The sequence below is a fragment of the Setaria italica genome, chromosome II (assembly GCF_000263155.2).
Source record: "Setaria italica strain Yugu1 chromosome II, Setaria_italica_v2.0, whole genome shotgun sequence".
Classification (NCBI taxonomy): Eukaryota; Viridiplantae; Streptophyta; class Magnoliopsida; order Poales; family Poaceae; genus Setaria; species Setaria italica.
The window spans coordinates 34,628,037-34,648,136 of record NC_028451.1 but is presented as its reverse complement, the minus strand read 5'-3'; positions in this window follow the sequence as shown (position 1 = coordinate 34,648,136).

Sequence of the window (20,100 nt, the reverse complement as noted above, 5' to 3'; positions counted from 1 at the left end):
GTTCACGTCCCCGTCGTTGGCGCGCGCACGCCGAGGGAAGGGAGCTGACCGCGCGCGCGTGGTGGGGGCGTGGCCATGTCGCGCGCCGGAGCGGGCTTCTCGGGGCTCGGCGTGTGGCCTGCCTGCCTCACCTCGGAGCCGTGGGCGGTAGCTCTCGTGACGGCGAACCCGGGCGGCCGCACGCAAGGCGCCGCGAAGTCGCTACTGCGGCGCCCTGAGAGTCCACGCGCGCCCGCACCCGGCGGGCGCGCGTGCTGGTGCTGGGCGGAAACAGGCGGGGGTCTCTGTACCTGTACGTGGTATCGAGGGATCAGGCCGGCTGGCGTCGTGTCTGTCGCGCCATGTCGCCGTGCGCGCCGTATGGGCGGGCCGACAGACACGTATGGCTCCAGCTCCAAATCGCTGCTGCTGCTAATTTCACCGAAGACTTACTGATTTAGTAGCATGTGATTGGCTAGTTGAATTTCGCTAAACGTGGCTATGCTTTGTTCCTTCCAAATGTGCTGCGTCGCTGGACTCTAGATAGCGAACCTGTAAGCCTACAAAAGAAAATTAAACTGTAAGCTCGAGGTGGACGCGCGTGCCCGCTCGTCACGCGTCGCGATTGGGGTGACGACGACCGGGCGTGCGCATGCCCGGTGGTTATCCCAGCACGACAAAATAAAAACACGTGCGATGATCAGCTGGCTGCTTCCTCGTGGGAGCCGGCCTAACTCCCAGCGAAAAGTTAAGAACCCGGGTGCTGTGGCTGGAACACAAGCTTCGCTTGCTTTCGCTTCCCGGGATCATGCTGTGCAACGACCTACTGCGCCTATTTCTTCACTCAAAACGGTTGCTGGTATCTCTCTTTCGGCGATCAACCAATCGACACAGAGAGGGGTGGGGTGGAGACCAGTCAGCAGCGTATGGTCACGTACGACGACCGGATCAGCCGAGCACGAGACGCAGTGGGGCAGGGCGGGAGACAAGGTCCCGTGCGCGTGTGCAGACCCGGCCGGGGTGGCCCGGCCCGGCCACGCACTACCCCGCCGGCCGGCCGGCACCCGTCACGTCCAAGCGCAAACAACAGCCGCGCCGCGCGGCGGCAGCGGCACCGATCCAGCCACGCTCTCGATGGTCGATGGGGGTGGGGCGGGGCCTGCCGCCGCTCGCCTCCCTCCCCGACTCCCCGTCGCCTCCGCGCGGGGGACCAGTTCTGGAATCGCTGCGGCGCGGCCGCGTGGGATCAGGCGTCAGGATCAGGGCCGGGCGCGGGGCGCGCGCGCGCGCTCACGTGTGTGCCCTGACACACGCGCACGTGCCAACAGTGGCGGCACGTACTGCTGCGGCTGCGGGATCTGAAAAAGGCGCGGCGGCCCACGGGACGGGAGAGGGCGCGAGACGGTGTCGACGGATCGGTGCCGGGCCGACCGGTAGGCCATGCTCGGCACCGGCATGCATGCGTCTCTCTGCAGCCTGCATGGAGGTGGAGCCTCCCTGCCGTGTGCGTGCTGAGGATCGATAAAGCCGGCTTGATAATGATACATGCGTACAGCAGCAGCGGTAAAGAAGCTAGGAGAGCATGAACACCGACCACAACTGGGCACGGGAACGTGCAATCTTTGCTGATGAACTCGTGACACTTCCTGATAGACGGCAGTTGCAAGTCTGAACACTAAGAGGAGCCAGGGGCAACTAGGTGCTTCCTCTCTCTCAAATTATAGATGTTTTAATTTTTTATTCGTAAGTAATTATAGATATTTTAATTTTTTATTCATAAGTATTTATATGTATTTAAATATAGTGTATATTTAGATACATATAAACACCTATAAATTAAAATTCAAAACGATTTATAATTTGAAACGAGAAAGTACGTCAAAACTACATATTTGCATGTGCAGTAAGTAATACACTGAAATGCCGATAGACCAGTTTCGGCATCGCAAATTATCACTATACTAAAGCTAGAAAAACGATCATGGCCTCTGCACATCTTTCCGCTTGAGAAGACTACTTATTATATATATATACATCCCGGCCGATCGACAGCAGCATCTCGGTGTCAGGCAAAGTGCGGCCCGCTAATGATTTCCACTAAACCCTTAGCCGTACGCCGACCATCGATCCATATCTAGGGCGAGCAGCAGCAGCAGCGAGAACAAATCGTTCCAACTTTTGCATGAGTTGTCATGTCGGAGTTTGTTCTATAATATATCCATCTCGGCACGTATATATATATTATATCTCGCTTATAGAATTCGATCGATGGAGCTTTAGATACATGGGCCATGGCGTGCACCATCATGCGTGCACGCAGCTAGCGGCATCCCCATGTGTGCACCGCCGCTTTAATTTCCCTTTTTCTCTTTTATTCACTCACTAGTTATTAATCAAATCGAACGTGTAGACATGCCTAGGTCTCGTCAACTCGTTGTTTCCTTTTTTTTCTTTTCTTTCTTCCCTCTTGTACGTGAAATTATGTCCGGACTGAACGTAGATCAACTTCATACACAAGGTCTTATAATGAATTAATAAACAAGCAACAGCTTAGCACTGATGGATCTAGCACAATGAGCTAGGAGGGTTCCTTTATTTCCTTCCTCCATTCCTTCTTCCTCCACCCTCTTTCCACCTTTCTCTCCTTCATCCATGACTAAAACTATATATAGGAGGTGCTTGAGGCCGACCGCCCCACTGCTAGATCCACCCCTACGACTTAGGATACATGAGTGTCCACAGCTACATGTAAATGTACAAGAGCTCCAAGAGCAATTAAGAAAAATATAATATGGCACTGCTTAACGCAGACGTACGAAGGACAAACCTTCGTACAACGACATATAAGTGCCAACAAAAAAAATGTTGTTTATTTGGGGGGTTTGGGCAAAAATGTGATCTGCCACACGTAAATTTCAGATGATATATACCCCGCATGAATGTACTAATGTAACATATAGCCTTGCAAAAATTGGGTAAATCCCTTATGCAATTATCTCCTGATCTCTAATGTTTCACTACGCATACATTCAAAGGCGAATCTAGAATATCTAGATAAGGGAACTTATTTTCTTCTTCTCCTTCCTTCCTCGCCTTTTCTTCCTCCTTTCCTTCTTCATCTTCTCATCCATAGCTGAAAAATTGTTGGGGGTGCTTCATGGGCTGCATGGGGCATGCTGAAAACTGTGCCAGAGTCGTTTTAGTTAAAAAAACACAGAAAAAATAGAGGTAAAGGTTCGTGTATATATTACCATCTTATAGGTAGATTAATTACTGTACTACGACAAATTGATCACCAAATAAGAAATCAATGCGTCACATACGCGACCACTGCTATCCGTCTCTAATGAAGAGAAAAGTAAGGTAGCAACGAGCACCCATCTGTCATGCAGCACGCAACAAAGTCTGAACTCTGAAGCGAGCCATGCAGCGATCGAGAGCGGGGTAGGAATAATTAATCACGCCATTCTATATTAGATAAAATAATCAGCCCGGCATGGTGCCAGAGAGGAAGATTCCGATCGATAATTTAAAAAGGAGCTGAAGCTTATGCCTAAGCCTGAGTTTTTTTTTAAAACGAGCTTACCGTCGTTCGCTTTTGGACATTCCCTCTGCGCAGGGGCCTTCTATTTCTTTAAGGAATCAGCTTAGGGATCAGTAAATAAATCAGGATTGATTTAACTAAGCATGTGGGGTTTGATCCCGGGTTGCAGCAGAGTTCGTGGGAGCATGTGAGGGTTTGGTTGGGGTGGGCGGCAGGGCGGGTTAGTTTTGCTCTGCTCGTGAGAGCGACTGGCTCGTCGGCGCGGGTCACGTGAGGGAGCCGGCCGGGGGCTCCTGCGTACCGTGTCCTGGTGTCAAACATGGCTTTAAAGCCCATTATACTTAACTAATAGGCTCAATTTATAGATAAATAAATTCAACATTTCGGAAGATTACATTCAACATTTTTTGAGAAATAGTTCAATATTTAGAAATACCACATTCAACATTTTTAGAAAAAATAACTACTTTCAATATTTTGAACATTTTTCTTGAACTATTTCAACATTTCAATAGAATATATTCAACATTTTCAAAAACTAGATTTAACATTTTTTAAACCTAATTGAACATTTCAAAAAAATAATATCCGGTAGCTTCTTCTTCGTCGACAACGCATCACCAGCGGCAGCGCGCATGGCGGCGACGGCGGAAAGCAACAGCAGCAGCAACGATGGCGCGACAGTGGCGGTGCGCACGGCATCGGTGGTCCACACGGCGTCGGCGGTCCGCACGGCAGCAGCAAGGTGAGAGAGTTAGGGTTGAAAATATGAAACACATCCAACGGATAAAGTGTTTGCACGAATCTTAAACACCGGAAGTGATATAATATATGGGCTTCCGGAAGCCAGATAGTATTGGCGGCCGGCCGGCCTGCCACCAACGCGGGCCAGGCCCATGTGGCCAACTCACTGCCGGTGGCCTAGTGGGCCCCGCCGCATTCCTCCTTCGTTCACTTTTGCGCTGCGAATCTCACTCTCACACCCAAATAAATCGTTTTTTAGGCTCAAAAAAATAAATCATTTTTGGATGGAAATGCGTATCGAATTCCATGGCGTGGACGCATGCGACTATGATTTGTACATACAAATGACAAAAATGGCGAACAATATGGTTGGTTTGGCTGGCTGCCGGACTCTGCATGCAGGTGTAGCGCGCGGTTCACCCTTGCATGCCGAAAATAGCATCAAACTATCCATTTTTATCTCTCTAATGGACTCTATTTTAGTTCCTCTCCATACTAAGTTACTCTTCCAACAAACTATCTATTTTTCACTCTCCAAATCCCAACAACTTACATCTCTAAAAATAAGGATTTCCCCATCCAATCCAACGTCCTCTCTATTTTACACTCTTCGTATTCCAACAGCTAATTTTAAACCCCTATATATATACGTGCTCCATCACTCCATGTTTACCACACTATCATATCTTCCCTGCTTGCTTCTCCACTACCACGTCACAATGAGCCACCATAGCCGAGCCATGAAAATTGCTTTGGAGTCGGCGTCACCTGATGATGACGACGAGTTCATTATGGCAACAACACTAATGATACGTCATCACTACCAAACCCAAGCTAATGTGCTGGAGGTTCTGTTCCTGGACATATAGTGATTAATCGCGATAGAGCAGAGCGACATGACGCGGGTTGATGAGGGACTATTTTTCAGATAATCCTACGTATAGTCGGTTTTGTTTCGTCGAAAGTATGCAACAATCTCTTCTTTATTTTATTGTTCAGATAATCCTACGTACACACCCAGTTTTTGTTTTTGACTTTGGCTGATCGTATTGTAATGGCACTTCACTTTATTTGTAGGTTCAGAATGGCACGATCTTTGTATATGTGCATTGTGCATTCTGTACAAAATCATGTTTCTTATTTCGTGCAAAGGAGAAATGTAGCTGAAGTTGAGAGGGTCTTTAGCCTAGTGCTTAGAGTACCTGAGTAGCATCATAGGTCTAGGTTGAATCCCCGTGGGAGCAAATTAACTGTCTTTTTTGTTTTTATGACCCTTTTTTTTGAAAGATTCTCACAAATACGCCCCTCGTAGAACCATTTTAAAATCTAGACCCTCAGCTTGGCGCCATCCACGCTGGCGCCAAGCTTACACGTGTCGGTGCCAGCCATCCTGACACCAAGGTCCATGCGCAGCTGCTGACGCGGACGCCGACGTGGAGGAGGCTTGGCACCATCCATCATTCGAAACCCAAGAGGTACGGTGAAAATTGCATCCACATCCGCGTCGGGGAAAATTACAAGTATACTTCTTGGAATAATTATATTTGTTTCATTCGAAACCCAAGAGGTACGGGGAAAATTGCTCGACGCCAAGATGTACGGCGGCGAGCTTGGAGCCAAGATCCATGGCGCCATCCTAGCGCCAAGCTCCCGCCACGTCGGCATCCGCATCAGCAACTGCGCATGGACCTTGGCGTCAGGATGGCTGGCGCTGAAACGTGTAAGCTTGGTGCCAGCGTAGATGGTGCCAAGCTGAGGGTTCAGATTTTGAAATGGTTCTGTCAGGGGCGTATTTGTGAGAATCTTTCGGAGCAAAAAACAAAAAAAGTCGGCAAATTAAACAGGTCTGGAATAAAAACATTATAAAAATTAGGTAGGTACTTCCCTGCTGACTTCAGTAAAAAAAGAAATGCAGTCGGACTAGTTGGATTAACTGAACTGCAAAAGATTACCGCTGCTTTTGGAATGATAGCATTTGGTGTGGCCACTGTTTTTAGATGATTATCTTGGGATTGCTGAGAGTACTACTTTAGAGAGTCTTAGAAGGTTTGTGATGGCTATTGTTGAATTATTTGGGGAAGAATATTGGAGGTCTCCCAATCAAGATGATACTTATAGATTGCTTGCAATCGGAGAGGGAATGGCATTGTTTTTTTCTATTACCAGGATCTCACAATGCCATTAATATTCTTGAAGGTTCCCCACTCTTCTTGAGGTTAGCTCAAAGGCAAGCTTCACAAGCAAATTATAACATCAATGATCTCCGTTTTGCTTCTGCAACGGAGAGAGGGGGAAGGGGGGCGCCCTTCCGTGCCAGGACTGCAGCGAAGAGAGGAGGAAGGGGTGCATATGTGTGCGCTGTCTTCGGAGGGAGGTGGCTCACTACGTGGCAGCCGCGGTGGCGCGAGATCGACGGCAGCGCGACAATAGCGACCGCATGAGAAACATATAGAATGGCAGGTGCGTTTAGCCCACACTTTGGCTTGCCAAGTTTGACCAGCGGGAGGAGAAGTTTGGCTAGCCGGATGGGACAACAAGCAAGATAGGATTTTAGTTGGACCACGAATTTTTACATTACTTGTCAAATTTCTGCTTGGTGAGGTATATAACAATTCTCTTGGAGTTGCTCTTATAGTGTACGGCCTAGCAATTGGAGAGTCGATGCTGTCTCGTTGATCGGATGATCGAAAATTAGTCCAATTGTTAAGAATTGAATATGATTCGCAACAAATCAGCAAAAGGACAACAAAAGGGGATGGGATTATGAGTTAATAAGAGAAGGAAGGAAAAAGGGCTTAGATCCAGAATTTTGGGGTAGGAGTCACGAGGATATCACGTGCTCGATGCCTTTTATTAGTTCAAATTTATCTTCTAAGTCCAAGGGTAGCATCCTCTCGTGTAACCTCTCCTACACGGAATGGGCCCATGTAGATCGGTTTTCCATAACGAAATGGGCTCTCTCCTGGGCTGATTTCAATCTGCCAGGCAAAGAGCCCGTCTTGAAACTCGGAAGAGAGATCAAATGAGACGCGACTGCTGCCGCCACCCGCCAACGCCAAGCCGTCGTAGCCGAGTAAAGTTCTAGCCAGTTCCCTGCGACGTGTAACTGAACGCTAGCCCCACGTCACCAGAACCCCACGTGTACACGTCTGAATGAGCGCCTCCGTCGCAACGAGACTCACGTTCCTCAGACTCTTGCAGTTCATAGATGAGAGTGGTTGCGCCCATATCTCATGTCTTCTCTCTCCATCTTTCTTTTCTTTGTCTATCCCAATTCTCAGTGTTTCCTGATGGAAGCCCATGCATATACAAAGAGTCAACGTGCTAGCTTACAAATTAAATCGTACTGGGTTCTTAGCTGCTAACCATCCCGGTACTGCATTACTGGCCATGTCGTCGACCTCTTTTCTCGCCGGCGGCACCACGAAGACCACCGCCACTGCCACCAACACCACCAGATCGCTGTTTACTCTGGCCTTGCGCGCGTGGAACCTGTGCGTGCGCCTCGTCGTGACCGCCGCGCTCCTCCTCGTCTCCCCCGCGGCCGTCGTGATCCTCCTCCCCGTCGCGTGCATGGCTGTCTCTGCCTGCATCCTCTGCGCGATCGCAGCTCGGATCCTTCTGCCCTTCTTCGTGCCGCCGCCGGACGGGGCGCGTGAGCCCCCGAGCGGCGTGGTGCGCGAACAGAAGCAAGACTGCATCGAGGTCGACCGCGCCGAGGCGCCCGGCGGCTTCGACGACGACGCTTCCTCAGCGGAAGAGGGGCACCGGGCGGAAGGGCCAGAGCAAGAACACGGCCTGGGATCCAGTTCCTTCGATGAAGGGTTCAGCGATCCTGGCGACGACGACGAACAACGCCGGGTTTTCTTCGTGGACACAGGCAGCTACTACAGAACGGTGAGCGTTTGTATGTAACCGTATTTTAACACTTTTACAGCGATAAATTTGCTGTCATTCCGTGCTTTCTTACTGATCATGTGCATGCAGTTTTATGATCTACTGGCTTTCTGGAGAAGTATGGAGAGGGAGGCGACAGGAGGTGCAAGAAATGCTCGATATATAAAGTGAAGTGAACTTTGAGATCAACCAAGATTTCTCAAATATATGGGCTGCAAAGTGTAGCGGGCCGGCCCATCAGAGAAAGAACTAAACCTGCAGGGTGTAACGACCTTCTTACTTTACCCTCTGTTGTTGTTCGTTTTGTTTCCGGGAAGTCGGTGTAAATTATGCACTAGATCGACGACCATACCGTTCTCTTGCTCCTGCGCTAAGTCGATGTAAATGAACGCATCACTCTCTTGGATCTTTGGCAAAGTGGGCTAACCACCTTTTCCAATGTTGGAATTGAGTCTGAGTTTGCTTGCTTCATCTACCTCCTCGGTTTGGTACTTGATGGGAAGTGGATGCAAATTATGTAGATCAGTCGTACACGTACGTCCACGATTTCTTGCTCCTGCGCTCTTACTAAATGAAAGCATCACTCTCTTAGTCTCTTGGGTCTTGGCCAAAATGGGCGAGCCACCATTTCCAAAGTTGGGATGAAGTCGAGTTCGCTTGCTTCATCTAACCTCCTCGATTCAAATCTAGCAACGTACTATATTTGCAACAGGAGGCGAGTAACACACGCCACGACAATTTCAGCACCTACTAAAGCTTCAGGAATGCAATTTGATCGGACCCGTCCGTCCTCATCCTACATTTCCAGAGTGAAAGCGCCACCTTCAGTGCCCTGTACCTGCCATTCCTGCGGATCTTGTAGCAGGCGCCAACAAAGTGGGCCGGGATCCACAGTTAGCCAGCCTTCATACTTCAACCAACAGACACTCGTAACAAGTAGTAGTAGGCACAGCACGTTCGCTAACAGCAGTTTTGCCAGACGAATAGCGAGCCGTTCCGTCCATGTCACGCCCGAGTGCCCACCAATCCCTGTGCCGGCTCGAAGATATCGAGCCGATGTCCAGATGCATGAACACTGCTGGGGCGATGCCCGGCTCCCGCGGTCGCGGCGGTACCGTTTGGTGGCTCGATCGCCATCCTTTTGCAACGGCTGGTCCCGTGAAAAGGGTGTACGTGGCGCGACCCCCCATGTGACGGCCGGCTGCTTTGCGAGGGGGCTGGGCCGCGGCCGGCCATCGCGAGGCCGCAACGGCGCACCTAACGCGGCCGTCATGCCACGCACAACATGATCGAGACCGGCCGCGGCCAGGCCGGCCGGCAAGCTCGAGCTCTTATCCGGCTTAGACCACCCGTCTCGCGCGTCTGCGTCGGGGGCCTGCCACAGTGCCACGTACGGGCCGTGTGGGCATGTGGTCGACCGATCGGCGCGAGTGATTAGTGTGTGGTGCGCTCTGATGACCGGGTTAGAGGAAGCCTAAAACTGTTTTAGCGGCGACGTAAACTGCACTGAAAGCGCGCGCTACGGGCGCGGTGATGATGGACCGAGATCGATTCGATCGGCTTTAATAAAGCTTGAGCTGTCGGAGAAGGACCGACCAACACATGCTTACCATCAGGACACCGCCCCCGGCCGCAAGCGAGCTCACCGGGCCGGCGTCCCTCTCCCTTGATTACGCGTCGGCGTTTTTTTTTTCTTCCTGGTCGTGCGGCTATTCTGAATTTTAGATGGAGCGTTCCTGCGCTTTCCTGCGTGCAGCAGCTTCCTGTAAGGTTCCCCGAACCCCAACTGATGCACACATGCAGGACCTGTTTGGATGCGGTCCTCGGCATTGTTGGAAGGATTACTGGACGTTGTTTGGATGGAATCCTGCCAATCTGCCTGACGCAGGTAGCAGCGTGCAGGCTCAGACATCCAAAATCGACTGCCTGGCTCCGGCAGCTCGGATTGCCTGATCTAATGATGTATTAAAGCTTTTTAATTGCTAGTTGTTACTTAATTAAGTCCAACGTTTACTACAGTGAGCTGAAGTACGATTTATTTTTTGTTTTCTTTTCCATAGAAGCATTACAGTATATGGAGTGTAAAATATTAGTGTCGGTGCGAAATCTGGCTGACAAGTAATTATTTGTAGTTTTGCCGTGCATTAGATCGGATATGGTCTAGCACACAATAACTCAGGATGTACTCCCTCCGTACTCAAAAAAGTCGACGTTCTGGGCCTTTGGCCCGTTTTTACAAAGCTTGACGTTGTGCCATGGCAGGGTGAACTTTGGACTGGATTGCCCCTAGCCAACGCCGCCCGTTCGCTTCGATTGCCCGTCCGGCCGTCCGCCCGTCTTCACTCCCCATTAATTGCGTCGCCTCGATTCACGCTGGCAGCTGGCTTCAGCACGCTCGCCACTCCTTCATTTGCCTCAGCACGATCTCCCATAGCACGCTCGCTCCTTCATCTTCCTCTCCACGCTCAACTCGCTATTAGAGTTCGTTGCTGTTCCTTGCCGCCACGAATGGATCACTCGCGCCGCACGCTCGCCATGACGCTCGCCACACGCTCGCCGGAAGCGCGCCGCTCGCTCGCCTGTACGCTCGTCGTAGGGCGCTCGCCGCTCGCCGCGCGCTCGCCGTCGCGGCCTCGTCGGAGTCCGTTGCGGAGGAGGTGCTCGCCGTCGCGGCCTCGTCGGTGTTCGCGGACTCGGATGAGACGTTCGCGGACGTCGAAGAGGTGCCGGACTCCGTCGAGCAGGTCGCGGCCTCGTCGGTGTTCGCGGACTCGGATGAGACGTTCGCGGACGTCGAAGAGGTGCCGGACTCCGTCGAGCAGGTCGCGGCCTCCGTCGAGCAGGTCGCGGCCTCCGTCGACATGGTTGCAGACTCAGTCGACATGGTGCCCGACTCCGTCGAGCCTGACTCCATCGAGTCTCTATGCCCTCGCTGTGGCACGTTCCACGCTGGCGGTGTCTTCGGAGAAGCTTGCTACCAAGCTCGCCGGAACGCACGCAGGTGTGGCCGTTGTGGACTTCTACACGAAGATTACGATATGCCAGTAAAGTGGTTCCATCTAATGGACAAATTCGATTGTGAGTTCTATATTCCTGATGTGGCCAAACTTGAAATGGATGGTACTAGAATCAAGTTGACTGATGACGTTTTGAAGAAGGTGGAAGAGCATATTAAGAAGCAGCAAACAAAGAGCACTAAGGTACAGTACAACATCTCTCAATTTGGCCATTGCAAACCTAAGATACACTCATCTAATAATTTGCATAAACTTGCATCTTCTAATTTGTTACAGGAAGACTAGCAAGTGATTCGGCTAGCAATGAAGCTTCACAAGGGATTTGCAATGGCAGCCTCTTTTCCCTCTCTAGTGCTTGTTTGTTCATGTGAGGAATCTTGATTTTGTTGCAACCTTTTACCTTCATTGCTTCCTTCAAAACAGTTTGTAGTGTGACAAAGATCCTATTTGCTTTCTTTGGACAGTACTCCAAAAATGCCTACAAAAAACAGATTGTAGTGAGTAGAGTACTTTAGTTGTTCAAGATCAATTTAATCAATCGAATGGATGATCATTTACCTCTTGCACTGCTAGAATTAGATCTTTAATTGTCTTAGCATCTTTCTTGTATTGAATGGCTTGAATAGCTCGAAACAACCCCAAATCTAGAATCTTAAAATCTGGAGAATTGGGTGGTTGACATATAAGCCTAATGTCAAACCCATCTTGCTTTGCAACCGCACAAAAATGAGGATCATCAACTTTTAAATGAGATGGAGCATTATCTTGTTGAATGAATATTGGCTTGTTGACATCTTCTCTTGGCCACTTTGCTCTAATTGCGGGCAACACTCTATTTATCATGAAATCTCTTATCACATCCCTTGTGATTGATTGAATTGGTTTGATTACTTCCTCTCCACGAAGACGGTTGTGGCTTCCTCTAATAGCTTGTTCAAAATTGACTAGTGGAAAGCAACCTATTTTGCCATCAAACACACATACTCCATTTCTAAATCGTGGCCGAGCACATACACATAAGAACATGATCCTAAGGATGTAGTTCTTGTTCTTGCAAAGGCGGTGTGGTTCATCTTCCTCGGGTAGCAAGTAGTACCTCTCTGATTTTTGAGTGAGGTAGAACCACTTCTCATCAATAAACACGAAGTCAAACAAATCCTTGAACTTTGGATCATCAAGCAAACCTTGATCAATCATGTCAATGCACCACTTCAACCTAGTCTTCTTTTTATCATTAGTGAGGTAAGGTTTGATGCTACTAGAGTGGCGCCTAATGAAACCCCTTTTCAAATACCTTTGTATCCTAGATTTGCTAATACCAAGTTTACTAGACACATCTTCTATGGTCATCCTTTGCTTGAGAGGAATATCCCGCAACTTTTCCAAATCTAGAGGGATTGCTTTGCGGCCACTTCTACCTTTCTTTAGATTAGGAACCACGACCGGAATGTTTTGAGAAAGTTGGTTTTTACCTTGCCTCCATATGCGCTGAACTGGTCTAATTTTTACTCCAAATTGGTTAGATACAATTGTTGTATCATGGTTGCCTAGTTTCCCATTTTTGCTTCTCATCAACAATGCTTGATACACTTGTTGTCTAACACGATCAGAATAGTCATTCTTCGGTTGGTGTAGTGGAACGGGAGCATCACCATCTTGTTCTAGCAAAACGAAAAAACAAGCTTTTTAATAGTGCAAAGTAGTCACGGCATGATGTAGTTAAAGGAAAAAACCAATCATTTTAATAATGATAACAACAAGCTTATTTACAGTCCAAAGTAGTCACGACATGATGTAATTATAGGGGAAAAAACAATCATTTGCATGGGGTGCTGTTCATATAAATGAGAAAGGTTGCCGTGTAGGCACGGCATGACTAGTAAAAAAAACACAGCTCCAAATTAGGTACGGCATGACTAGTAAAAAAAAACAGCTCCAAATTAGGCACAGCATGACTAGTAAAATAAAAAAACAAAGTGAGAGGACTGTACTAGTGAGGTTTTGTACGTAATCAAAGTCAACAGCTCCAAATTCATCTAATGGTAAGTTCAAATCTATTCCTATTGAAAAGGAAAGACCACACTTAGAAAGGAAAATAATTTGCATGGGGTGCTGTTCATATAAATGAGAAAGAACAAACTGAGAAAGACACATTACCGTGGTTCTCATCTTCCAAAACTGGCTCCTTGAGATCGATGGGAAGGTTGCCGTCGTCATCTTCTTCCAAACGAACGTTTAGATCAAAGGCAGGGAAAAAAGCACTCATTGCTCGGTTAAGTGGACAGAGAAGATGGCAAGAATAGATGGTTGAGAAAGAAGGAAAGAGAGGCGTTTAAGCAAGCAAGCAAATGGCGTGGAGAAGAGAGAAAGCAAGTTGCCGCATAAATAAGCCAGTGGCGTGGAGTACAGGAAGCTCAAACGTCGGTCTTCTTATTCCAAACGAGCGCGAACCATCAGCTATCCGAGCGCGCAGGAAACAAACGAAAATGAAACAAGTGCCAAACGAAAATGAAACAATTGCCCCGCGCGCATGCAAGACTGCTGTCTGCGCCAAGCGAAAATGCAGGCGCCGAGCAAAACTGCTGTCCGCGCGCGCCACGCAGGGCGAACAGTGCCATGCAGCGGACCATCGCCATGCAAAATGAAGTGGGCAACAAAAAAGGTGGGGCAGCCGGGATTCGAACCTGGGGCGCAGCAATGCAGGCTCCGCGCACTAGCCAGTTGAGCTGGTTAACTTTCTCGTACAGAGAGCAAGCGCAACCATATTTATTAGGGGCAAAGAAGGAAAACTAACCCCTAATTAATCATTCCTTGGTTACCACAATCCTGTCCTAAACGTCAGGTTTTTTAGGTATGGAGGGAGTATACTAGTTCGGGCAACGCGCCCTACGTCTAGTCAGGGTTGAGTCGGTCGACTTTATTCCTGAGCCCATGTGCTCAAAGTTTGATGTCGGGTACAAACGAGAGGACTAGAAGAAGAGGCGCCTGAGTCGTGGCCTCGTTCTCGTCTCGGTGGATGAGAGTGGCAGGAGCTCAGGCTAGCGCTAAGAGTGTGTGTGCGTGCGCGCGAGAGTGTAAGAGGGTGTCTCTCTCGTGTCTCCCTAGAAGCAGTGGGGGTCTGTTCCCTTTTATAGTATAAGGGGACGGTCCTTACAGGTCGGGAGAGGATAATAGAGTGAGTGTACGGACGCTGCCTAGTCTTGTCGAATTCCATGTCGGTGGATACGATATGGCTTCCGTCCTCGGTCCCTGTTCTCCTCGTCAGACCACTACGCCATAGCGGGTAGTTTTACGACGCCACTGTGCGGACGGGCACGGGGCGTGGCGCAATACGGCTCTGCGTATGGCCGGCTGACCCGGGCATCGCCTCGTTATCTCCCCACCTGCTCCCTGGGCCCACTTCGGGTGGGCGTCCCCGATCGGGGAGATCGGTGCAAGTGGTACGAAAGTCCTCATTCGGGAGTACTCAGTCGGGGGCACTTAGTCAGGAGTACCCAGTCGGGGGCACTCAGTCGGGAGTACCCAGTCGGGTGCACTCAGTTAGGGTCGGACTGTGGCCCTATCCCCGGTTGGCTCCCTCCAATGGAGGCGTCTGTCGGGCATACATCCCAGACCCACGAGTAGGTCCTATGCGGCCCACTAAGGGGCGTACTCGAACAGAATCGAGACTAGGGGGCTACGCGGCAAGAAGCGTATCCCACTCGGACTAGTTAGATGTGCATATGGAAACTACTCGGTCTATACCGAGTAGAACTCTGTGATCGTACCTGACTAGGATTCAAACTTGTAACCCTGCCCTCCCGAGTATATAAGGGCGGGCAAGGACCCCCTCAAAGACAACTCCTTCAACACACCCAAGTTCAATACAATCAACTCACAGGACGTAGGGTATTATGCGATCTAGCGGCCCGAACCTATCTAAATCATGTCCCTTGCGTCACCATCGACTCCTTGATACTCGATGGTCCTTACCGCACAAAAGACCACCTAGGGTACCCCCTAGGCGGGTTGCCGATCTAAAACACCGACAGCTGGCGCGCCAGGTAGGGGGAATCGTCGAGTTTCTCTGCGCGAGTTCGATGGCACCTGTCGTTATCAAGCCTGCTTTCACCTTCGAGGCATGAGCAACCTTCGTTTTCGGATCCTGGCTCTGCATCTCCAACGGCGTTGGATCATTTCAGCGCCAAATCATCAACATCCAGGAGAAGAAATCTCTCAACAAAAGTCTTTCTCAGCCGAAAACAGAGGATTCGGTCAGGAAAAATCAAAACTTCAAAATCAACAACACCGAGTTCGACTACGATGCGGACTCGACCCCAGTTCGGACTAGTCGCTCCCAGTCACTTCACAAATCGACTTCGACTCCAAGACAGTTCCCATACGGACTCCGCAATACAGCCGAGGTCTACCAAGGTCTCCTCACTTGAACTCAACTCGAACACGGGGAAGACAAGGACTGCGACTCCAACTCGGACTACGTCCCAGAGATCCCGCTATCAGGACCAGCCCAAGGTCTGGTAATAACTTCAACACCGCAAGGTAGATTCGTTCACTGGCCAGGAATGAGACCATCTCTCCTCGCCCGCAACTATGAGTCACGCCTCGTCGCTCTTATAGACAACCTTCCGTACCAGGAAGACGTTCCACTCACTTCAAGCCACAAGGAAAGTTCCACGAAAATCGCAACATCAAGCTCTGGAAGCTACTACCCAGACAGAGAAGTCTTTGTCATTGCTCAAAATAACAACGCGGGTACTAGCCAACAGAGAACCCCTCGACGGATAGCACAACTCGACAATGTCTTAGAGGACGAGTCATCAGCTAACGCCCCACAAGATGAAACTTCCAATCAAAGAAACCAAAGAAGGATGCGAAATATTACTCGGGCTGAACGCCGACAAATGCTGGCTACAAACATTCCCATCACAAACCTTGAAAGAGCATTTGACGCAGTACAAGCTCAAGAGCACAACACTCCACTCGCAGCAATTGCCTCAATCAACCTTATATCAACTCTCATACCTCGAGACAGAGACAACGAAATGATAGCTCAACTTGCGCAGTGAGGCAACGGACTAATTGCACAACTCGCAGAACAAGCTTACAAGCTACTCGATAAGGAATCACCAATCCCATCTGTTCCTCGCAATTCGGCTCATCGAGAGGGCAGTAGGGGTGCTACAGTCAACAATGGCTTCCATGAAGCACAAAGGAATCACAACGAAGTAGTCAACCGACCAAGGCAACACAGCCAAGAACTGAGCAAACACGAAGCTCCAGAACGACAAAAAGATGTTGGAGAGGTCAGCTGCACCAATTTCGCGAAAAGTCCTCGCCATATCAGGAAAATTCATGAAGTATCAAATTTCAGCGACCTACGGGAAATAATCAACAGTCGACACGAGCGAGAAGTCGACAACTACAATCACTTTCCTGCCTTCACAACTCGGGTAATGAGAACAAGACTACTCGAAAAATTCAAGCCAACAGGAATCACTAAGTACAACGGCAAGCAAGACCCAATTCAATGGCTCCCATGTTACTCGTTGGCAGTCCAGGCAGCCGGAGGCAATAACGACACCAAAGACATCCATTTTCCTATATGCATGGAACCCGTGCCTCTAACATGTCTTGAGTCACTGAAGCCTAGATCAATTGACTCTTGGGAAGACTTGACAAAAGCTTTCACCAATAACTATGCCGGCTCCATGACTAGACCAGGCAAAAAGATCGACCTCAGTCAAATAAAACAGAAAGAAGGCGAAACACTACGCGACTACTTACGACAATTCTTCGAAAAGAAGGCCACTATAGTCGACATTTCAGAAACAGATGTATTGAGTGCTTCCAAAATGGCCTCTATGATCGACGAACATACCAAGACTTCGGCAGACGACGACCAACCACTGTCAAAAATCTCAAAGTCATGGTGCAACAATGGGCAGATGAAGAAGACAAAGAGCGAGAATGGTTCGGCTCTCATCACAACCGCGGTCGCGACAATAACAACCATGACCAGGATAGGAATCGACACAGCGATACTCGAAACAACTTTTCGAGTAATCAAAATCGCAAACGGAAACCTGACAACACCATTGCTTCCACGACTAACTCAGGGAAGAAGGGATCCTGCAAAAATTATGACGGACCAAGCTTCACCGAACTACTCAAAAAATAGTGCCCATGGCACCCAACTAGCAAACACTCAGCAATAGACTGCTACAACATGAGCTGAGAAATGCAAGATTTGCCCGCACCACCACCTCCCGAGGAGTGCAACAAGAAAAAAGATAAAGGCAAAACAAAGTCCATAACAACGAAGAAGGAGAAGGCAACTTCCAGACCGCCTCCAAAACAGTCAACGTCATTTATGGCGGAATCCCGGGTACCGCATCCAAGCGATCCAGTAAACTGGTACTTAGGGAAATCATGGCCATCGAACCAACTCATCCAACACCGCTAAAATGGTTAGAGGTACCCATAACCTTCAGCAGAAGGGACCAATGGACAAAATTCTCAGAACCAGGTCGATTTCCCCTAGTACTCGATCCTGTCGTTGCAGGCTCAAAACTAACAAAAGTACTCATCAACGGCGAAAGCGGACTCAACGTCATTTTAACCAAAACACTAAGGAAAATGTGTCTTGACGTCACAGACATGCTCACTCCAACAGACTTACCCTTCTACGGAATCGTACTAGGGAACGCAGCCATACCACTAGGACAAGTCATCCTGCCAGTTACTTTCGGAACCAAGGAACACTACCAAACTGAGTACATTAGGTTTGAAGTTGCAAACTTCGAGACCTCTTACCACGCCATACTCGGGAGATCAGCTCTGGCTAAGTTTATGGCTATACCACACTACGTTTACTTGGTACTCAAAATGCCAGGACTCAAGGGAGAACTAACGCTACGAGGAGATTTACGGCGATCCTATGAGTGACACCGAAGCAGTGGAGATTAACGCAACCTCTCAAGCACCCAGCACTATGCAACAAGTTTTCTCAGCTTCAAAGAAACTTCACCCAACAGAACTCGAAATACCAGAAAACAAGTCCGGGCCTCGTGGTAGGAGGGATCGACCGTCAGCAGGATCACGGTTTTGGCCTGGCTGTGCGTAGCTGGGCTGGCCCAGGCATACGTTCGTTGTTATGCCCCATACTAGGCAAAGTGCCACGGGAAAGTGGTCAAATTGAAGACCCTAGGTCTATGAACCCGTCAGGAGCCCCCAAGCCCCTTTGGAGCTGTGTTGAAGCCCCATGAAGGGGTTGTCGGTCGGAATGTCCCGTCATGGGGGATCACACACACAGGGGTGTTGTTTAGTTTTGCTCTGTTTACGAAGTGGCCGGGCCGCTTTGGGGGATCTGGACCCATGTTCGAGACGATAAGGACAGGCTCCGTGCGGAAGCCATACCGACACTTCGTGACCCAGTACTTTCGCCTTGATTTTCGATGTACGGTGGTCGAACAGTCATCTCAAGACCTGACACCTTTAATGTGCGGACGCTGAACTGTCCCCCTGCCGGAGGGCATTTTTCTCGCGCGTCCCTGGACACGAACCGTAACCGCTCCCGGATCTTGGCCATTTGCCCGGTCCATAAATAGGGAAGCATCCGCATTCGGAGCCCCCAAGACTCGGGTTGTAGATCCCATGGCTTAAGTTGTAGATCCGGTAGGTTTGAGGCTCTTGCTTTTTGCCCTAGGTGGCTTTGGCCGCTCCTCAGGATGCCATAAGATCTATCGTAATAGGTGTTCTACCTCCTTCTCGTAGTCTCCTTTTGTATGCCCGGGCGCCACGATGCGAGAAGAACTCTCGTAATGTGGATCCGTTGTGCAATGAGGGGCTGGATGAGAGGACGAGGGCACCGCCTCGGGAGGAAGGAGGAGCACCACCTCCTTGTCCTCCATGCCGCGCTCATACCCTGGGCCACCGATCGTCGGAGGTCATCGTCCTGGTCAGGCATGTGCATTGTTGTGGTGGTAGCGGAGATATATAGGCATCGATGGCGGCGTCCGGCCTCGAGCCAATTTGCCCAGGGATCCAGAGCGCAGTTCTTGTACTCCCTCCTCACCTTTTCTTCCTGTACCAGGCCACCATAGAGAGAGGAGAGAACTTTGCGCAGCTTCCTATGCTGCCTGGGTTCCCTCATCTTCCTCGCCCCCTGGCGCCTCTCGCTTAGAAGGAGGAGATCGGAGAAGATCTGGCGAGGATGGGTCGGCAAGCGAGGTTTTGGGCGTAGCTTTCTTGCACGGCTTACGCTCTTTTTGTTTCTTTTGGTCCCAAGTTGTAGGGTAGTCCCTAGGTTACTCACACGCTTTGCGTGGCATTGTAAGGCCTTCGGGCTCCCGTGTTTGCACGCTTTGCGTGATATTGTAAAGCCTTCGGGCTCCTGTGCTCACATACTTTGCCTGATATTGTAAAGCCCTTGTCTTATGTTTTCATCTTAATGAGAAGCTCACCTTTCATGCGCGATTCTTGTGCCCGTCGTGCCGTCGAGGTGGATTGTTGTCGGGACTTCCGGCGTTTTTCCCTTTGTTTGTCGCGTTACGTAGGGTATTCAAGGAGGTTGAGGCGCTCTAGCCCCCGGGTAAGTACTGGCACCAAGCTCTTGATGGGACGTCTAGCAGGGGCCGCAGGGGCGCGTCAGATGAATACTGACTCCTAGCTCTCGAGGAGATGACTGGCGCGGACTGCAAGGGTGCGCCGAGTCGTGTTGGGTGTCCAGTTTCTGGGCACTCACTCGTAGCATGTATTCCGTTGGGTTCGCGTGAACGGACCCAGTGGGTCTAGCCCCCGAGCCTGCGGCTGACTAAGGAGTTGGTCGGAGGCTGAACACTTCGACGTTTCTTTGACCAAAGGTAAGTCAAGCGAACGCTGGCGCTTTCCTCTCGGGGAGGGGATCGACTGCTAGTTCAG